The sequence below is a fragment of the Mixophyes fleayi genome, chromosome 1 (genome assembly GCF_038048845.1).
Source record: "Mixophyes fleayi isolate aMixFle1 chromosome 1, aMixFle1.hap1, whole genome shotgun sequence".
NCBI lineage: Eukaryota > Metazoa > Chordata > Amphibia > Anura > Limnodynastidae > Mixophyes > Mixophyes fleayi.
The window spans coordinates 259,981,150-260,003,355 of NC_134402.1; the positions used below are offsets into that span (position 1 = coordinate 259,981,150).

The following is a 22,206-nucleotide window of genomic DNA, read 5'->3' on the forward strand; positions in this document are numbered from 1 at the left end:
TTGCACCACAGAGAGTCAAATATTGTCAACATAATAATAGCAACGGAAATCTGGCATAGATCATGTGTATAAATAAAACTCTTTTTTAGAGTCCATAAAAATACAAGGGACAGTGTCACATTTTACCCATGGCAGTTACCCTAAATTATTTATATAGTAGATATTACAACATAACATAATATGGAAATGGAAGTTGCCCAATCAATTTATAATTTATAGGTTCACAGCAGTTGCTTGAAAGGTTGGGGTTATCCAGAAATTAAAAAAATGCAGAGAAAATCACCCAGCATACTGATGTGAGCCAGTAAAAGAGCTGCTATTCTACTTGTATATAAAATTGTAGAATTCTCAGTTACACACATTGGTAAGCCACCTGTCCTGTCAAGGGGCTTCTGCTAATAGGAAGTCCTAACTCTAAATAATGAGTCCCTATATTGGGTCACATATACATATTTTTTTTTAAATTGAGTAATAACTTACCAAGGAGCCTCCAAATGGCAATAGAGGACCAGCACTCTCCATCAGCTACTGGTCCCAGCAGTTCAGATCATCCCAAGACTCCGCTTTCCTTTCCTTTCTACAAGTGAAGAGAAGGAGGGGAGCACCCTTCTGTCAATGGCGGGAGCTTCTTTAAGTGACCTGGTCCCTAAAAAACTGAGACCAATACATTTGAAGTCTACCTTGGCCACACTTCCAGACTGCATTTTTTTCATTGGCACACAATATAGGAATAAAAAGGAGGATAGGAAGAGAGCGTAAGAAAGAGTGATAAGTAGTGCCTTTACTTAGAAGACAGGAAGAAGTCAGCATAATGATGATGTCGCTGAGGGGGCATAGCTAGGCCCGCAATACACAAAACATTCTGTAGTACAGGGGAAAGAGGGAAAGCACTAAAAGTACCCTATATCCCCCATTCTGGCACCTAGACACTCAGAGACCCTCATTTCTAAGAGGGTAGTCCTCTCTTCCAAGTGATGTTGTCCCTTAGTATGTATTATTTGGTGATCACCAGACAACAATCCCCAACTCTACAGAAAACATTAAAGAGGCCAGAATAAGGGATGGGTTTTGTAATGCCCTTTTGGCTCCAAGAAACTATGTGAATCACTCATTTCAAGGAGGATAGTCTAGCTTGTCAAATGATGTGTTCCTTTAGTAGTTACTGCCTGATCACCAGGCAGTAACAGTCTACACTATAGAAAGCATTAAGAAGTCCTGAGCTGATGGTGTTCTAATGTCCAGGTGTCCCCCATCCTGGCTTCAATAAACCCAGGGGTACCCCTATTGATGCGGTAGGTTATTTTAAAAACAGACTACCTATATTATTCCTACATATTTTAAGCATTTCATTCAAAGCATTGCAAACTAGCAATCAAATAATAAAACAAATGTAACATTTTTAAGTGCAAATTTGATTATGAAAAACTATGTTTAGAATCCTGTCTTTTTGTAATTTGGAAAAGGTGAACTGATGCCAAAGGAAGCACCACAAAATATTTCTTAGTGTGTTAGAAAAAAAACCCACACATTTGCATTTAGTTCACTTTCTTGTAATTTTAATAAAAACATTTTTTGGCAATGTTGGGTAGGTCTTCTTTGCTGTAACAGGATGTATAAGAAGATTAATGGTATCTTCTGAAAATTCAAAGTCTTATAAATAAATTAAAAAAACAAGGTATTATTTGCAGTGTTCCCCTCAGAAAATTTTGCCAGCCAGGTGGCATTAAGAAGTAGCTGGGTAGGGAAAGCTTTAATGCTTTGCAATAGTATTGAAAAATGTTGGAGGTTGTTGCCCCCACAGTGGTCTAACACACACTGCTGGCTGTAGTGCTCACATAGTGCCTGTTCTAATCGGAGAAACAATGGTTTATTCTATTATAATAGGACTCTGTTGGGCTCCAAGAGCCAGGTGACAAGTAAAAACAGCCGGGTGGAGCAGGGGAGAACACTGATTTGTATATACCTCATAAAGAAATGACTTATTCCGAGAAGAGCCTCTGTGACGAAAGGGATATACATGATGACACAGAGGTCTGTCTCTTTAGTGACTTTAGCTCCTATCGCTATACAAAAAGAAAAGACCTACAAGATGTAACCAGGACACTAATTGCAAGTCTTAACTGAATCTAGACACCTTTTTGAAAAAACATCAGAATAAGGTTCTCTGATCCTGGAGAAACTGGGAATTGGAAGCACCCCTACATCCTCACCTTTATCTGATTTTATTTTTACCAAACAAGAAACAAGAAAGATACCTCCAACGGAAGGCATAAAGTTGCACGCTAGCCCTGGAATTCCTAACAGCAGATATATTTTCATATAAAACGTGTATCCTCCACAAAGAAAATGCCTCTGTTGGGCGACCTTTAATAATCAGGGTCTACATGTGCTTGTGAGCCAACAGAAATGAACAATTACTGGGAAAATATTTGAGGTATAAAACAAGATTTGTTGGATTCTCTGCAGAAAGTTACAATTTTAGGTTTTATGTTTTTTACGTGCTGCCCCCCCCCCTCCCCTACTAGTCCCGGTATGTTCATTAACTGCTCAATTTGGTACCTGCTGATTGAATGTTTTTTGTTGTTGTTGTCTTGTACCTTTCTCTTTTCTATCCTGTGTTTCCCACAACCATTTCTCTTTTTGAACAGTGTTCACCTCAAGCAAGTGATACTGCAGCTTGTCTTTATAAAGAACTCCTCTTTCCTAGGTAATCAAACCCTATCCTAAATATATCCAATGCCTCTAGAACCTCTTTCAGCAAATAACAATGGACTTAACTTGGACAAATTTTTCTTGCTGCCATAAAATAAGGTCAATATGATATTGTTGTCCTACAAGAAACCCATCTCACCCCTCAACACATCATCATCAAGAGTAAAAGCTTTTCACAGACATTTTTCTCCTCAGACAATTACAAACGTAAAGTAGTAGCAATCCAGATCGACAACAATGTCCCTTTCACAGTGTCCCATGCATAGTCTGACTCCGACAGGACATTTGACTTAGTAGTGGGCTCACTGGGCTCTCTACAAATCTCTTTAATATGTTGTGCTCCAAATGCAGACCAACTCTCTTTTTTATGTTCTGTATTTAAACAAATTGATACTCACATAAGACACCACTTAGTACTTGGAAGGGACGTTAATCTGGTTCAAAACACCTCACTAAACAAATCTTGACACATAAACCACCAATAAAGGTCACCCTCCAATGATCCCTCCCAAAAATGTCTCCATCTGTTAGGGTTAAATCTATCTTGTATCCTGCAGTGTACTCAGGTCAACAATGCACTTCAGCTGGAAGACTCCACTATTTAAACCCTCACCTGTCAAGCATTCATTGCCAGTTATAGTGTTGTAAATGCTAGTTTCCTGGTTCCAGTACTAGTGGACCTGTTGTTCCTGGCTCTGCATTAATTTGTCTTCTGTTTCTTGTATTGCATCACACACATCTGCTGGTTCCTGGTTTTCTGGTTCTGCTTATATTTGCCTCCTGGCTCCTGTTTTCTGGTCTGCATCTATATGCCTTTCATATAGCTCAACTCAGAATCCCCAGTTATGGCTTGTAGTAACTATCTATTGCTCTTGTGTGGGGCTTTGCAGTGATTAGGATGATCTGTGTAAATATGTACCAGCATTGCTTCAGATACATTGTTTATTATCTTACATTGCATCAGACTGCACAAACCTGCACCAGTATTTTTCCAGCCTGCAATATTACAGCATCATTCCTGCATTACCTTGTTGTAAATTACTCATCTCATCTTTGCATTACCTCAGAATGTGTGCTTTTCATGTCTGCTCTAGATACTGCAATAAACTCTTCATAATATTTTTTACTACAACATAACCTCATTGTTCCTGTGATTTCCTAACACCTTCCTTAAAGAACCTTCACTTCTTGACTCCTGGCAGCTAGTAGACTGGGATGCTAGATAATACATCTTTTATTCAGCTCCTAACAGAATTTATTCTCTTGTTGACTTTCTTTTTGTTGACTACAGTTCAACTCTAGAGTGGAGAGGGTGGATATAGTCTTGTTTACCTGGACAGATTATGCTGCTAATCTAATATATATTGATATCTCTTCCGTCCCTACTAGGCACTTCCCTTAGATGACTATGTTATTAATTTACCCCTAAATCTTTTTACATTCTATGGGACACTCAAAAACATACCATCAGAGGGAATCAAATTAGTTAGTCTTTAGCCATAAAGAAAATAGTGCAACCTCAATAAAAATTTGGAAGCTCAGCTTCAGATAGCACGTGTCCAGCACCAATCCTCATGTTCAGTGAAGATCATTAAGCTTCTCATCTCCATAAGAAAAGAAGAGTTTCTACCTGAGATTACTGCCCTTTATCGACACCCATAACCTAGTGAACAACTCTTTCTCTGCCAAATTTAGAACATGACTCACTCTAAAAATGTGTTTAAATCCTTTCTGTGACTTAATCAAAAGTTTTATGAGAATGACAAAGGGGATTCCCTATAAGCAAGTAGACTCCAACAAACACGCAGTGCCATTGGTTAAAAGCCAACAAAGTCATCTAGTTTATGATCCCTAGAATAATCTCTACAAACTGTCCATTCAATGAGATCTTGTCCAATATTATATAAAAACATTGTTGATTATCTTGCTACTTATAAACCCTCTAAATTGAACTGATCAGCTGTTGAAATGCTTAATTCCCCAATAACAGAGAAAGAAGTTCTGTCAACCATGCATCCAATGAAATTTGCTTCAGCCCTTGGTCCTGACAGCTTCCCTGCCCTTTTCTATAATAAAAAAAAAGATTATATTCACCAAAACTCACAGACCACAGTTTTAGTGATAGATAAGAAAGACAAAGATCTCGTATGTTGTGGAAACTACCGATCAATTTCTCTCCTGAAAATTATTTGCAAAAAATACTTGCCAATGTATGGCTCCCTTGTATACTTGCAGACCACATTGGGTTTGTAGCAGGCCATCAGAGCCTATACAAAACCAGGAGAACTGTTGATCTGGTACATCAAAGTAATACCACTAAGATCCCATTTCCTTTCTTAATGCCCTTAATTTGTCCTTCATGATGAGAGGCTGTGAATCCTTTGAATTAAAAGAAGACTTTCTACCTGGGATTACTGTCCTTTATTGACACCCATTACCTAGTGAAAAACTCTTTCACCGCCCACTTTAGAACATTAAATGACATCTGCGAGGATGCTACCTTACGCCACTTATTTTCACTCTTATTATGGAACCACTGGCTGTCAGAATTTGACAGAACCCTGATATAGTAGGTTTTAAAAGAGGTCAGAAGTAACCAGAGACGCCTCCCGGCCATGTTGCTCTCCTTGGATGCCGAGATGGCGTTCGACCAAATTTCATGGGACTTTATGATCCATGTCCTGAAGGCGTACGGCTTCTCAGCTGAATTCCTGATCAGAGAGTCTGCCCTCTACAACTCTCCCACTGCAAGGGTCCTGGTTAATGGCTCTCTTTATCTGACCCTCTCTCCCTTTCCAATGGGACGCGACAGGGCTGTCCCTTATCGCCCTTAATTTTTGCGTTAGTTGTAGAACCCTTGGCGGCAATGATCAGACAGACGGCGTTGATCTCAGGTGTGACGGTGGGAGCACGGGAATTTAAGGTCTCCCTCTTTGCTGACGACATACTCCTCTCCTTGACGAACCCTCAGGTATCTCTACCCGCCTTGTACAAACTTATGGACGAGTATGGCCTCCTCTCAGGTTATAAAATTAATTTTACTAAATCAGAGGCCATGCTCCTCCATGCCTCCCCTTCCCTTAGGACTAGTTTACAGACCAATTTTGCCCTACGCTGCCAAGCGACTAAGATAAAGTATCTTGGAGTCTATATCACTTCGACCTATGATAGGTTATACCGGGAAAATTTTCCTCCCCTCCTGACTAAAATCAAACAAGACCTAGAGATGTGGAAGAGCTACATCATATAATGGCTGGGGAGGATCATCGTTATTAAGATAAATTTGATCCCCAAACTTCTATATCTTTTTCAGACTCTTCCAGTGAAGGTACCTGACTCTGTGTTTCAGGATTTTTCATTCTTCCTTCCTAAAGTTTGTATGGCGTGCCAAGCCTCCTAGAGTTTCTGTAGCAGTGCTCAAGAAGCCCAGGGCCCGGGGAAGTAGAGGCTTTCCAGACATTAATTTATTTATTTTTTATTCAGCAAAAATATAAAAAACTAATTTATTGCAGAATTGTTTTTTCAGCTGCCAAAAGTTAACTTGTGAGGTTTAATGTTCTGCCATATATATTAAAAGCAAAACACTGACATTGACACACAAAAAGATATACAGTCCAGAAGTATTAAAATAAACAATTTGCAAAACTGCACAGACACATGCAAAGGACTTAAAATTATAAAAAGAGTTCTCCGTGAGGCGGGATAGAGTGTACACACAGCAAGGACCACAGCTCAGTTCTGGATTCTCAGAGGCAGTTTGGATTTGGGAAGAGATTGTTCTCCATCTTCTGTGATTTTCGATCGCTCCAAAAATGTTGAATTTGCTTTGTTTTCTTTATCTTTTCTCTGTCCTTTCTTTTGCTGGAAAAAGGGAACTCCCTGATTTTCTTGGCAAACAACGTTGAGATCTACAATAGATATGTCACTCATGATACTTTCATTAACAGTTGGTTCATCTTCCAGAGATTCCTGTTCCACGGACTCTTCCACTATAGAGACAATGGACATAGCAATCTGAAACTCTTCCTGCTGTATCCTATACTGTTCTAGAAGAACTTCCCGCGGCTTCGTCTTTATAAGCAAAGAGTGGAAAATATAATCTTTCCTCTGTGGGGTGGTACCTGTCGGGACGTCGTTTCTAAGCTCTTCCTTAATGTAAGAATATACTTTATTTAGGCCAACCTGTGTCTGCTGTTGAAGCTCCAGCTTCTGCGCTTTAATCTTTTCCTGATCATCCTTGACCTGTTCCACCAAACCAACCAAGGCCTTGTACTGTGCGTCACACTGCTGGTTCACCATCTCTGTAACCTGCACAACTGAGGAACTACAGCCGTCCTCTACATCCTTTTGGAGGCCTTGAAGCTGTGTTTTGGTCATGTGTAAGTAACTCTCCTGTTGTTTAGAGATGGAAGTCATTGTGTTGCTGGTAACTTCCCACCAGCTCTCGCTTTCCTGAGATACCGCAGTGATGCTACTGCCGAGCTTCTCGCACTGCCTTGTGGATTCTTCTACAGTGCTCATGTTTGATGCTGCTAGTTGCCCGATCTCACTCACTACATCTTCACACCAGTCCCCAAAAGTCTTGTGATGGGTGGATGTACGCTCAATGGCTTCCGAGGTAACATTATCCAGATCTTGCTGCAAGAAACCCGATGATTGCTGTAGGTTCTCTCTTTTAGCACGAAGTCCTTTAAAGCTCTAATTTGTTTTCATAGAAAGCAAATTCAGATGGTTTTGTAGCACATTCACTCCCGATAATTGCAGAGTCTCAGCAGCCTGGAGCTCCTCTTCCAGAAGCTGACACTCTGTCTGAATATTGGACAGGGCCGATGTGGAATCCAGACGCAACTTGTGTAGCATCATGGAGTGATCAGTGAAAAACACGTTCATTTCTTCTTAATGGGAATTAACCTTGTCAGCAACAGCAGAGAAATTCTGCAAGCATCGACTCAGCTTAGAATTCAGATCCAAAACAGAAGTTGTAATTGGCAGCAAATCAGTTATCAGAGATTTCTGCAGTGCAGACCGGAGTTCAGCCATTAGTTTCTGCAGATCAGCCTTAGCTTGGGAGGACAGACCCTCCTGCTTTAATATTTCATCGGTGCTCTGAGCCACTTGTCTGGATACAGTTTCTTGAATACTATTAAAGGATATGGTCACAGCACTGGCAGTGGTCCGTAATCCTGAAGAACTGGCCGACAGGTGATCATCTATAGAGCTGGTGTAGACGTCCAGCATTCCCTGCTGCTTGGCACTGTACTCCTCCGCAGATCTCTGAAAATTACTAAACAGTTCATTCATTTGTTCTGAAAATGTCCCATGGACCTGGGTGTTGTGTTGCTCCACCCCCTTCTTGCGATCCAGTTTAGCATGGAGACCAGAAACGTCTGTTTTGGTTTCTTGAAATGTGCCGAGTAACTGGCTCGCTGTATTGTGAAGTTTCTTCTCTGTGGTCTCTAGTGCAGACACCACAAACACTTCCTGGGCCAGCTGTATTTTAGAAACCTGCAAGGTCTTCTGGGTCTCCTCCAGCTCTTTCTCCTTAGTTTGTAGCACTGAGCTACATTCCTCCAGCTCCTTCTTACTCTCCATGAACAGCTCTGTGATCCGTTTCAGCTCCTTCTCCAGGGCACCAATTTTTTCTGTGAAATCTGTAACCTGCTCTTCTTGGCACAGAATCTTCCCCTGCAGCTGCTCGTAGTTTTCAGAGGAGAGGTAAACTCCATGCTTTTCTCTGGCTGCAGCGAGATCTCTCTTCAACCGTTCAATCTCCTCAGTGTATTCCTTGATTAGTGCCCGTTTGGTCAGTTTCTGATTAACTTCAGGTTTATTCATGATAATCTTTGCACGGTTTGCATATTCCAAAGTGCTCACAGTTTCCTCCAGATTTATTGAGGCTGGAGAAACGGTGGCGATGATGGAGGTTTTTGTTCTCCCTCCAAGAGAGTCCTGCAGGATCCTGGAGAGCTTAGACTCTCTGTATGGGATGTGTGGAGCTCTCTCTACCAGGGCAGTGATCACCCGGCACAAAGTCTGCAGAGACTGGTTGATATTTCCAGCTCTTCCTTAATGTAAGAATATACTTTATTTAGGCCAACCTGTGTCTGCTGTTGAAGCTCCAGCTTCTGCGCTTTAATCTTTTCCTGATCATCCTTGACCTGTTCCACCAAACCAACCAAGGCCTTGTACTGTGCGTCACACTGCTGGTTCACCATCTCTGTAACCTGCACAACTGAGGAACTACAGCCGTCCTCTACATCCTTTTGGAGGCCTTAAAGCTGTGTTTTGGTCATTTGTAAGTAACTCTCCTGTTGTTCAGAGATGGAAGTCATTGTGTTGCTGGTAACTTCCCACCAGCTCTCGCTTTCCTGAGATACCGCAGTGATGCTACTGCCGAGCTTCTCGCACTGCCTTGTGGATTCTTCCACAGTGCTCATGTTTGATGCTGCTAGTTGCCCGATCTCACTCACTACATCTCCACACCAGTCCCCAAAAATCTTGTGATGGGTGGATGTACGCTCAATGGCTTCCGAGGTAACATTATCCAGATCTTGCTGCAAGAAACCCAATGATTGCTATAGGTTCTCTCTTTTAGCACGAAGTCCTTTAAAGCTCTAATTTGTTTTCATAGCAAGCAAATTCAGATGGTTTTGTAGCACATTCACTCCCGATAATTGCAGAGTCTCAGCAGCCTGGAGCTCCTCTTCCAGAAGCTGACACTCTGTCTGAATATTGGACAGGGCCGATGTGGAATCCAGACGCAACTTGTGTAGCATCATGGAGTGATCAGTGAAAAACACGTTCATTTCTTCTTAATGGGAATTAACCTTGTCAGCAACAGCAGAGAAATTCTGCAAGCATCGACTCAGCTTAGAATTCAGATCCAAAACAGAAGTTGTAATTGGCAGCAAATCAGTTATCAGAGATTTCTGCAGTGCAGACCGGAGTTCAGCCATTAGTTTCTGCAGATCAGCCTTAGCTTGGGAGGACAGACCCTCCTGCTTTAATATTTCATCGGTGCTCTGAGCCACTTGTCTGGATACAGTTTCTTGAATACTATTAAAGGATATGGTCACAGCACTGGCAGTGGTCCGTAATCCTGAAGAACTGGCCGACAGGTGATCATCTATAGAGCTGGTGTAGACGTCCAGCATTCCCTGCTGCTTGGCACTGTACTCCTCCGCAGATCTCTGAAAATTACTAAACAGTTCATTCATTTGTTCTGAAAATGTCCCATGGACCTGGGTGTTGTGTTGCTCCACCCCCTTCTTGCGATCCAGTTTAGCATGGAGACCAGAAACGTCTATTTTGGTTTCTTGAAATGTGCCGAGTAACTGGCTCGCTGTATTGTGAAGTTTCTTCTCTGTGGTCTCTAGTGCAGACACCACAAACACTTCCTGGGCCAGCTGTATTTTAGAAACCTGCAGGGTCTTCTGGGTCTCCTCCAGCTCTTTCTCCTTAGTTTGTAGCACTGAGCTACATTCCTCCAGCTCCTTCTTACTCTCCATGAACAGCTCTGTGATCCATTTCAGCTCCTTCTCCAGGGCACCAATTTTTTCTGTGAAATCTGTAACCTGCTCTTCTTGGCACAGAATCTTCCCCTGCAGCTGCTCGTAGTTTTCAGAGGAGAGGTAAACTAGTGCCCGTTTGGTCAGTTTCTGATTAACTTCATGTTTATTCACGATATTCTTTGCACGGTTTGTATATTGCAAAGTGCTCACAGTTTTCTCCAGATTTATTGAGGCTGGAGAAACGGTGGCGATGATGGAGGTTTTTGTTCTCCCTCCAAGAGAGTCCTGCAGGATTCTGGAGAGCTTAGACTCTCTGTATGGGATGTGTGGAGCTCTCTTTACCAGGGCAGTGATCACCCGACCCAAAGTCAGCAGAGACTGGTTGATCTTTCCAGCTTCCCGGGCTCTCTTGTCCACAGCCCCAGAGCGGCCAATGTTCTCACTGCTGGCCAAATCCACCAGATTCAGCTTCCCAATTTTAACCAGCTCTTCACCATCAACTGTAGTTTCCTTCATGTGGATTGTGACTAAAAAACACTGAATTAGATCGACTGGAGTAGGCATTCATTAGCGTGGAAACAGTTTTCCTCTTGGCCGCCCAAGATATGGTAAACTTCATCCTTGTTGTGTACGGTCACTTTTTCCAGACCCTTGATTATCACTCCTCCCTTGTTTTTCCGGGGATCGTCAAACATTTGCAGTCTTTCCCCGACATCCGGAGCTGGACTTAGACCAAACAACTTCTCATTGTAGATTTCCAGCAAAGAGTCTTTCACTGAGAACTCAGTGCCATTCTCTGAAAGCTTTTCAAAGGTCTGATGAAGAGTCCGAGGAATGATACCTGCTAGAGGGTCCTGTTCCCAAGTAAATTCTCAATCAGCCGTTCTCTCCCCCTCCATAGTGAATGTTTTCCTGGTGCCAGTCTGCCTATACGCAAAAATGGTACAATTATACCCCATAATAACTTCATCCATGCTGTGCTGTCTCACCCTGTATCGTGTTTCTGTCTGTCCCTGTACGGCGCTACGGATACCTAGTGGCGCACTATAAATAAAAAATAATAATAATAATAATAATAATAATAATCCAAGATCGGACACACAACACTTCTATACACTTCGATTTGTTTAGCAGATGGGCCAAATACCATGTCAAACATGTAGTTTTTCTTCCCCAGTTTGTCATTTAATCCTCCAGTCCGAACAGAAACTTCTTTCCGTTAGGCGTCAAATTCTAACACTGAATGGGAGTTCGCCTTCCACTCTAACTGATTGAAAGGTCTGCATCTTACAACAACCTGGATATTCTTCCCCTTATCTTCTTTTTTGTGTGACATGACTGAAGTTTGGAAGGAAATTGCTACTCAGATGTGACCTGCTGGTGTCTCCGGGTAGCAGTGATTACAGCCGACTCTGCTCGGGAACGTTACACAGCACAGCCGGCAGCTTCCTCTACACTTTAAATGACACACAGACATTAAATTTTATTATTTGGCATCCCATTTAACTCAAGTAGCGGTTACCTATGTCCCCTACCAGTCTATAGCGTGGGTGGACTTGGAGACCCACTTCTTTGGGGCTCCTTCTATGGCATCACTTTGGGGCCTTTCTAATATAGACAGACCACCAGCAGCCTCCTCTCTTCAATCTCTCAAATTTTGTATGTCCCTAAGGCACTCATGCCGGGCCAAATGCAAATTGTCATCCATCATTTCACCTCTGACTCCTCTCTGGAGCAATCCTCACTTTCCTCCTGGTAACTCGACACAGCAATTTAAACACTGGATAAGTGCGGGGCTATGGGTGGTCTCGGACCTGGCAGTTGATCGAAATTGGGCCTCTATGTCGGCGCTTTACCATAGGTTTGAACTTCTCCGCCCGCTGTTCTTTGAATACTTCCAGGATCGACACTTCGTCATGTCCTTGCCCTCCCCTGATGCTCTCTGGACTCTTACCTCTTTTGAGCATATGTGTCTACACTCCCCACTCACCAAAGGGATGATCTCTGAGATCTATAATTGGCTTATAGAATATACTTTTGACACGCCAGGCAGGCATGAGCGGGAATGGGAGAATGACCTGGGACCTCCTCCAGATGACTCTTGCTCGGAGGAGATCAGGGAGGCGATTGCCAAGAGCTCGATTTCTACATTAATTAAGGAAACTGCCTACAAATTGTACTATAGGTGGTACTATACCCCAGACAAGCTGTCCAAAATGTTTCCCACGGCCACTCCGAGCTGCTGGCGGGAATGTGGCCTGAGAGGCACGATGCTACATATTTGGTGGACCTGCCCTCGTATAGTTCCCTTCTGGAACATGGTCCTTACACTTATAAACTCTGTGTCAGAACAATAGATAAATAAGGACCCCTGGTCATTCCTTCTCTCCCGTCATATACCTGATGAGAGCGTGCCTTCTAACAAGCTTATCTCACATATACTGACAGCTGCTAACTCCCTAATAGCAAAGCATTGGAAAGACCCCAATGCACCCTCCCTGCAGGAACTGCGGTCTTACATTTGGCATGTCGCAAGCATGGAGAGTATAACGTACTAACTGCACGATAAATCACACAATTTCGACAGGGTGTGGGCCCCGTGGTATTTGCTAGAAAGCCGTAGTTGTCTATCCAGTATGGCTCCTTCTCCTGTAGTTGTAGTATAGTTCTTGGGCCGCCTCTGGATCCTCTGGGCTGGGTACGGCGCACTGTTGGTGAGTAACACCTGTCTGGTATTTATTTGCCTATTTAATTGTTTGGTTTAGTTTCTCCTAGTCATGTTCCATGTATACTTATTAGCAATATCGTCAATAGAATTTGTACCTTTGTACCTTTCTCCCTCCCCTTCTCCCTCTCTCTCCCTCCCTCTCCCCCCCTACCCCATTGATATAATGTATAAAACATGGAGGAGACACCTTGTATATTAATATTCTTGAGTTCAATATGTTTGTATTTCTCCAGTTATTTCCTCTTCAAATAAAGAGTTTAAAAAACAAAACAAAAAAGAGGTCAGCAGTAACTTAATATAGCACTCTACGCTGACAATATCCTGCTATCCATCACTAAGCCATTCACTACCCTGCCCAAATATTTAGAGAACTCATCAATTTCAAAATCAACTATGACAATACTGAACCCTTAATTATTTTTCCTACCTACATTAAAAACACTGTTGCAGAACTGCAAACAAAGAAACTTAAATGTATGACATAAACACTTACTAAAACTCTAGATATGCTTCTTAAAGCTAATTATTCTCCCCTTTTAGCAATAATCAAAGCAGACTTGTTGGTCTGGAATAAAATAGACATCTCATGGTTTGGCTGAATCACCTCAATTAAAATGAAAATCCTTCCTAGGATCCTGTATCTTTTCTAAAGCCTTACCCATTAATATCCTCTCCAGGACCTATGTGCCCCTTCAACTAATGGTATCTACATCTATCTGGTCTGGAAAGAGATAGAGGGTTGGTCTGAACATCCTTCAATATTCAGCATTAGCAGGTAGATTGGGGATTCCAAATTTGAAACATTAATATTGTGCAGCACAGTAAGCTCAATGCATACAATGACACTCTCTCCCTGAGTCCCAAGTTTGGGTAGATATAGAAACAACCTTCTCGCTTCATCACCAACAGCAGCTATCCTAGGGCTAAACCGTTTTTGTTGGTCCCAGATGCCCAGTCCCAACAAATATAGCTCTCTCAATTTTTTTTTCTCACTGCCATAGGCTATATGTACTAGCAGCCTTTTTATACCTCTTTAGTGTAACCAAAATTTTAACCGCAGATCTTACTGTTAAAGCATTCCCACGTGATTTGCCAATAATGGGAATATTTACAAAATTTGCAACTCTTCAAAAGACTTTTAATCCTCCCTCATCAGACTTTCATCAATACCTACAAATAAGGCACTTCTTTTACTTACACCAGTGTAATATCAAAGAAACCTTTAGCGACCTTTGAGCACCCCTGCCTGATCAGAAAGTAACTCATTTAAAGGACTCATATCCTCCCAATACCATTCAATGTTATTCTCTAATGTAACTGAAAAGTATAGCCATGAATCTATAGGAGGCAGAGGATTGATCAGACATATTTGACAGGAGTTGCAAATGCATTAATGTATGTGTTATGGAAAATGCATATGAACTCCTCTACCGAAGGTTCTTAGTCCCAATCACGGTGATGTCCTAGCGTTTCACCAATCTGTTAGCGAGGTTACCAAGAACCAGGTATATTTCTCCACATATAGTTGACAAGCCAAATCAAGTCAAGTCAAACATTATAATAAGCATAATAGTACAAGATATCTAATTGCAACCAAAATATCTAAACAAATTTATCAGGCATATACTTAGCAGTTGCTCCTGTTTAATAGCAGACTCTTGGTAAAATAAAAAAAAACAGTCCTCCAAACACAACAGGGGGCAAAAGGTCTGGAATGAGATTGCGCTAATGACCAATATATTAACAAAAAATCTTCTTCTTTCTTATACAAAGCATGAGCTCCTTGGACACAATTTAACAATATTCCACCTCCATGCTTTTAACACAAAAATGACTCACCTAGGACTTTGTGACACAATTAAGATTTCACACTTCTCATCATCATATACCAAATTAAAGGTGTTGTTCTGTAGATTTGCAGAAAAAATATTGCCGCTGTTAATCGGTTGCATTATTTCAGAGTTATTTTGCAAAACATCCACCCACCATTTACAGCTATGCATTACCATTGTTCTCTGGAAAATGTCACAGTTGGCAATACACGTCTATACCAGCTGGTTGCTCTGGAAACTGTGACAGTTATTTGCAGCCCTGCTGCGTGACCTGGAACATGTGACATGCTGGGGGGTCTGGAAACTGTGACCGTGATTTGCAGCCACATATATCAGCACATCTTGTGGGGACCATGCCCAGTAATGTAACTTTGATGGAAGAAGGTATACATACATTGTAGTGTAAAAATAAATTGTTTAGTTACTTTAATATAGTGATTGATAATATAGGTATTTATTCATTATTCGGTTGTTAAAATGTCTACATGTAATGTAGTGTTTAAAAAAGTTATTGAATTTTATTAATAAAATAATTTAGTCGTTACATTTCAGTTGAATTTAAGGAGGTTACTGCTGGTTTTCTCTAGTATCTTTGAATACTGACTTTGAGCATGCTTCTTATATAGTGTCCTCTTTTTTTATGAAACTTGTTTTTATTGATAGCATAGGTGGACATATACAGCAGATAGAACATACTAAAAATGTGAAGGCAACTGAGAACATCTTAGTCCATCAATCATTAATAAATAACGCATACAGTAAAGATGAACAATACACGACAGACAATAGAGAAAGCTAGAAGGAAGAGTACAGGGGGTGAGTGGGAGAAAGCGAGAAGAATGGGGGAATGAGTGGCTCCTCATGATGTTGTAGCTGCTGTGGGAGGGAATGAACAACCTATGGTAGTGTATTCAGTAGGCCTATCCTCCAGCGTGCTTGCTCAAGCATCTCTCCAGTGGCAGATGACTATCCACAGTCCATGAGGGAGCAGTAAGATGGAGATTCCTTAAATTCAAACCAGCTGAGCCAGATCACCATGTATTCAGTAACTTTCTTTTAGTCGGATAGGGTGATGTCATCCATGAGCCTATAAAGATTTTTCTAAACCACTGCCGCATGCCGGCGAAGGTAGGAGACCGCCAATGGACTGGGATAACCACTATGGTGGCGTTGCTCAAATGGCGGAGAAAAGATTTTTTATATTGGGAAAGCGGAATATCTAAGAGGCTGACAACCAGAAATTTGGGCCATCAGGGACTGGACATCTCAAGATCTCCTCTGCTACTGTTTTCACATGATGCCTATATTACATTATTACAGGGCATGACCACTAAATATGGAGTGGGGAACTTATCCCTGAGCTTCATCTCCAGCACGATCCCGAGACACCCGGGTGCATCTTACTTAATTGGGATGAACACCTGTTCCAGCGAGATAGAACCTTGTACCGCGTCTCCACCCCATAAAGGCTAGCGGAACTCACCAGGGTGTACTGTATTAAAGTAATTTTATCGCTTACCAATAAAACATTGTCCAATGCGATTGTTGTGGTTCCAACGCACAAAAATATTTAATTGCAATTTATAGCAGGATTTTACAGCAAGCCATTGTTACACATTAAAGATGTTAAAATAAAGCAGGAAAGTATAAAAGCACCGAATACATTACATCTTCCTTATAGGGTTCATCCACATTAAATGAATGCAGCCATGCTCTCACGTTGCCAGGATCAAAGATAGCTAGAACAAAAGCCAGCATGCTTGTATATAGTGTACAGATAATACTTAGGGCTAGATTTACTAAGCTGCGGGTTTGAAAAAGGGGGGATGTTGCCTATAGCAACTAATCAGAATCTAGCTGTCATTTTGTAGAAAGTACTAAATAAATGAAAGCTAAAATCTGATTGGTTGCTATAGGCAACATCCCCACTTTTTCACACCCGCAGCTTAGTAAATCTAGCCCTTAGAGAGGTCTTCATTGGTCCAGGGTTAATGATATTCAAGTTCCTTGCAGGTTATAGGTCAGTTCATTTGATCCTTTCAAAGGGGTGAGGGGAAACCTCCCCCACCCATTGTCCACATGTTTTCACTCTGAACGACCAGTTCAAACTGACCCACAAAATACTTTTGAGTATTAATCTCATATTGCTTGTATCTTGCGATCGCTAGATGCGATCGCTATTCTGTCCACACCGGGTTAATGTTGGTGAAATAAGCATTAATATGAGACCAAACTCTTTACCTTTTAAAACACCTGAACCATAAATACCATTACTACAGTATTATCTATGCATGAATAAACAATCTATTACATTTTACTAATAAATAAATGTGGATTGGAACCTTAATAAATATGAACTATATATAAGTGAATGTGTGAATGTATGCGTGCATTATTTATCGTGCGATTGCGTCATGACACGTGGCGTACTGAATGCAATCGCACGGTACAACAATATTAATCAATATACTTTCATCCAATTATTCGATCGGAGCTAGGTCTCCCAAGTTTTCTATCCCATGCACCGGCATAGCCAGGAAGAGTGGGGTAGAGGTTGATAATGAGCAATTGGTATATGGTCCCCTCTTTAATATATACAGTATGTGACTCTGGACTACTGACCCCCAGTAAGTCACACCTGACACAGTTTGAGACAGGTATACAATGTTACTAATTTTTAATGTGGTAAATAATATACAATGTATGGTTACATTTTAACTTTTCTACATTCAGGAGGATGTTGCAGATTAGCATATGTGTGGAAGATTAGCTGGCATTGGATCTCTACTCTATATAGTTAATTCAATTGATCCCTCAGAGGCACTGCACATTTGAGAGCTGGTGAGGCCATTGCATTCAGCTGTATTTATTGTCATTCATTGTCATTACAATCAGGGGTGGATTGGGAACTTGGTGGTCCTGACAAAAAATGTTTTGGTCCCATGTAGGTGGGACCAAAACAACTATTGGTTGAGTCAACACAAAGTAGGTGGGGTTAGTACACTGTTAGCCCTAGCCACAACAGTGGTAAGCAGAACCAAAGAAATGGCAGTAGCAGAACAGGTATTGCAGTGGTACAAGTACCTCCACAATAAATATACTTACCAATGCAATGGCAATCTTACTGCTGGCAGGGGGCTACTGCACACACACACAAATGGGAGGATAAAGAAGCACACACACAAATAGCGGGGACCAGAGAAGCACACAAACAAATGGGGGAACAGAGAATGACACACACAAATGGTAGGACAGAAGAGCACACACACAAATGGGGGTGGGGGGTGGCAGAGGCACACACACAAATGGGGGGGGGCAGAAGCACACACACTAAGGGGGGCAGAGGCACATACACTAGGGGAGACTGAGATTCACACACAAAGGGTGGACAGAGATGCACACACACAAAGAGTGAACAGATACACACACACAAAGAGTGGAAAGAGGCACACACACAGAGAAATGTGGGGGCAGAGGAGGGCAATGAAGCTAAGCAGGAAGCCACAAAGTGAGAGATAGTGGAAGGGACATGGTTCCGCAGCACAGGCATAGTGGCCCACGAAAGAAGATGTATTTTGGCATTTATCCCAATTGCCTTCTCTAATAACTTAATGCTGCATACATGACATTAACCAATCTGAACTTTTGCAAAGGGGTTTGCTGCTTACTGTACAATACAATGACCTTTGAGCTTGCTGTATGTATATAGCATGGAGGACTTGTTTATGTTTGGGGAAGGTCTGCTTGCAAATAGTTCAATAGGGGAAATGTAGAGGATAAAAATGCTCAATGGATGATCACAGTTACTGAAAGTATGCAGAAGGGGGGTATCAGAGGTGCACAAACACATATATGGGTGGACAGGGGTACACACACACACAAACACACACACAAATTAGGACAGAGGCACACACATAAATGGTAAACAAAAGCACACAGACAAGGATGGGTATAAATAGGGTGACAGTGGCAGCCACAGACATAAACAAAAGAGAGTAGAGGGTAATGTCAAGGCAGGTAAGTGGACTTACTTGTAGCAGGCATGGTGTGCAGCACTTTTTCAAATTAAGCTACTGCTTCATTTCTTTGGTGGATGCCAGTGGGACTAGGAGAGGAAAGGAAGGGAGGTAGATATGGGGACGGGAACATGTTTGCGCACAGTGAGGCAACAGTGTCTATGTAAATGGCTGTGCACTGCCCTTTCCAAGAAAACAGGCATCATGCAGACCAGCTTGTCTAGATATTGGCCCAAGTAATTGAGCATGGGACCTCTAACCCTAAACGTCCCCATGACATCATTAGAGTGCCATCGACCTACCAGGAAAACTCCCAATAAGGTCTATGGCCAATCTGCCCCTGATTTCAATACTTTTTCCTGCCTCACCGCTACTGATGAAAATACCATTGCATGTGGTATTTTCTGGTGTCCACTTGTATTATAAATCCAAAGTAACTTAAACCACTGTCAGTGAATTACACATAGACAAGCCATTGATACATATGTACCTGCTATAGCCCTTTAATAACCATAGCATTGCACAGACTAAACAATGTTTAAGAGATGCAACATTTTTGTCATCTGCCCTGATGAATTTTAGAGGTGGTCTTTTATTTTATGGACATTATAGTGCCAGATATATAGGTATTTACACATTAAATGTCAATTTATTTGTAATATATACAAATTAATAATAATAATAATAATAATAATAATAATAATAATATATGTTGTGCATTCACACAGGAATAAAGCACTCATGTTTAGACTTGTGCGAACAAATATAAGACCAAATTTTAGGAACCCAAGACCTCAGAGTTGAGGACAGGGGAAGCCCCAGTCTTATAAATAAACCTACCATCATTTTCTCATTATGTGGTGGGAGCTTTTGCAGCCAAAAACTAGTTTGCGTCATTTGAAGACAGTTTGTTATTTTTTTCAAACATGTTCCTGTGGATTGCTTGGTTTTTTTTTTTATCAAGCTTCAAGAACAGAAGATGTTTTTAATTTTTTTTGGGCTTTTCTTTTAGGTTCAAGCTGCCAGATTGAGGGATATAAATTTATGAACATGTTCCTTTTTCAGGTTCAAAATGCTAGATTGAGGGTTATAATTGTTTTGACATGGACAATGAGGGATTACAGATGAAGAACCTGGATGTTGGTGAGTATTACCAGGGTTTTTTATTTATTTTAAATAAAATAAATTTTATAGTGAGGAGTGTAGTTTATTTACATTTTGTCTTGGTGCACTACAGGTTTCCCAAGTGCCAGCATGCCCTGACTGCCATGGATATGCTGGTGCTTGTAATACTACAAGCACCAGCATGCCCAAACTGTTAATGGTTGGACGAGATTTCTCTGACATCCTTGGGGGACACCGGGACCTTGGTGTATAGAGTAGGGACACGCGAACACTGTTAGGAACTCCCTAGCCAGCACAATAAAACTCGGACTCTACTCCGAAAGCCTGGTGTTCGCTGGAGCCCCTAGTGGTGGGGACAGACTTGGCCACAGGCTGACAGAGGGTCAATATCGTATACCAGCTAAGGAGAACCCAGGAGTGGAGTCATTGGCGGACAGCAGCGGGGGGTTCAGGCAGAGTAATCCAAGGTCAGAGGTCACAAGCACAGGTTCGGAATCCAGGGACAAGCGAAAGGTCAGGGGCACTGGCGGAGGAGCAGAATCCGGTTTTCAGGCAAATGGTCAGGGTCAGAAGCATAGGTTCAAGGTCCAGGAACAAGCGAGGGTCATACACGGGAAGTCAGTCACAGGTACTAACACCAAGCAGAGAGAGAACAAGCAGGCAGCAGAACTGTGAACAGGATGCTATAACCGGCAGTGAGGCTCTGATCTCACTGCCTTAAATAGCACAAGGAGCCAATCAGGATAGAGGAGGGTAGGGCTGAGAATCAGCCTCAGGAGGCAGCTAATCAATTACTAGCTAGAACTAGCATAGGAAATAACATAACCAGGAAGCATGTATAAAAATAAAAGTGAACCAGTTTAAATCATATAGGAGCTCCCCCTGGTGTTGGAGGATGTCCCTACACCCTCCTTCATCTATGCCACAAGGATAATAACAGAGCACAGAATCTAAAGCACACGCCCGGCTGCTAGTTCACACCAGGATGTGGCATACAGCCGCGGCTCGTGACAAACACTGGCACTTTAACTTTAGTTAAACAAAGCTCTGGCTCCACCCCCTCTATACCCCACCTCCTGCTAGAGGCCAGTCTAGTTTAAGTGCCCGGCAAAAAGGCTGTGTCTTCTGTTACTTTTATTATTTTATAGCAGTATGCAGCGTGCGGCAAGCGCTGTATGGAGGGGGGGATCAGAGGTGCTGTGAGAGGTGCCTCTGTTGCCAGCCTCCCTCTCCCAAAATTTTCATACCCTCCTTGGAGCTGGGCACAGTCGACGCAGGCTGTGTCCGTCCTCCTGATCTGACAGTCAGATAAACTGCAGACACTGCGTGAGTAGGGTTGGCAGAAGGTAAGTGAACCCTCTCCCAGCACAATGGGAGTTTGTCCCTAAGCAGGCTGTTTCTTACTAGGAGCAGTCATACTATGAAAAAAAACAAAAAAACGAGATTCTATTTTTAGCTCAGGAGACAGGGTCAGGCAAGGGTCACTAAGATAGTGAAGCCCTGCTAGGCACTGGGTTGTTGAATGTTACCAATTCAGTGCTGGGCCCTGGGGGAATCTATTACACTTCTTCCATGGTAGTCTCTCACTATTATGTGTGCAGACACCAGAATAAACAGTCATTTTATAGCTCACCTTTTCTGTCCTGAGTCCTGATAGAAAGGTTTGGGGATTGTTATTTTCAAATGTTTATTTTTATTCTGTGGGGCTTTTATTGGCTGTATTGCAGGCTCACTTTCTGTTCAGTTTTTGGGCTGCTTGTTATTTAAATTGTGTTTTGTTACACTGTTTATTACACTCTTTTGTTTGTGTTTTGTCCCATCTGTAAACATGTCAGAAGGGGAAAAACCATGCGTGATAAAGCTGGTGTTACATCAATGTTGAGTTTCACTTGGGCTGTCTGTCACGTAAAGCTACCATCAGGTCAGTCAGGCGCGCAGGCACTGTGCCTGCCGGCTTTCAAAGAGCATACTGTGTAATACAGCAGCTGCTGCTTTACAAACGGCAACACATGCCTGGGTTCGGTCTCTCTCCAATACAGTGTCTGAACTTGCTCAGTTGGTGCTGTCACAGGCTGTGGTCGCTCCATCTTCTGATTCTGCTTGCACGGTAGAAACTGACATGGGTTCTAGTTTGCTAAGTCAAGGTTTGACTGTTTCTCCCTGGTGGAGTCTGTGCTTGGGTACAGGGAATTGCACCCTCTGTACAGGGTATGGTTTAAGTTTCTTCCTCTTAGAGAGGATATTACAATCTGCGGCACCGTCTTCCTCACATAAGCGTAGGA

At 42.1% G+C, this 22,206-nt stretch overlaps 1 pseudogene; it reads right to left on the bottom strand.

Moving 5' to 3' along the window:
- Positions 1–6,361: 6,361 nt before the first annotated feature.
- On the bottom strand, positions 6,362–11,574 carry LOC142107851 (kinesin-like protein KIF11; annotated as a pseudogene).
- Between the last annotated feature and the right edge of the window lie 10,632 nt (positions 11,575–22,206).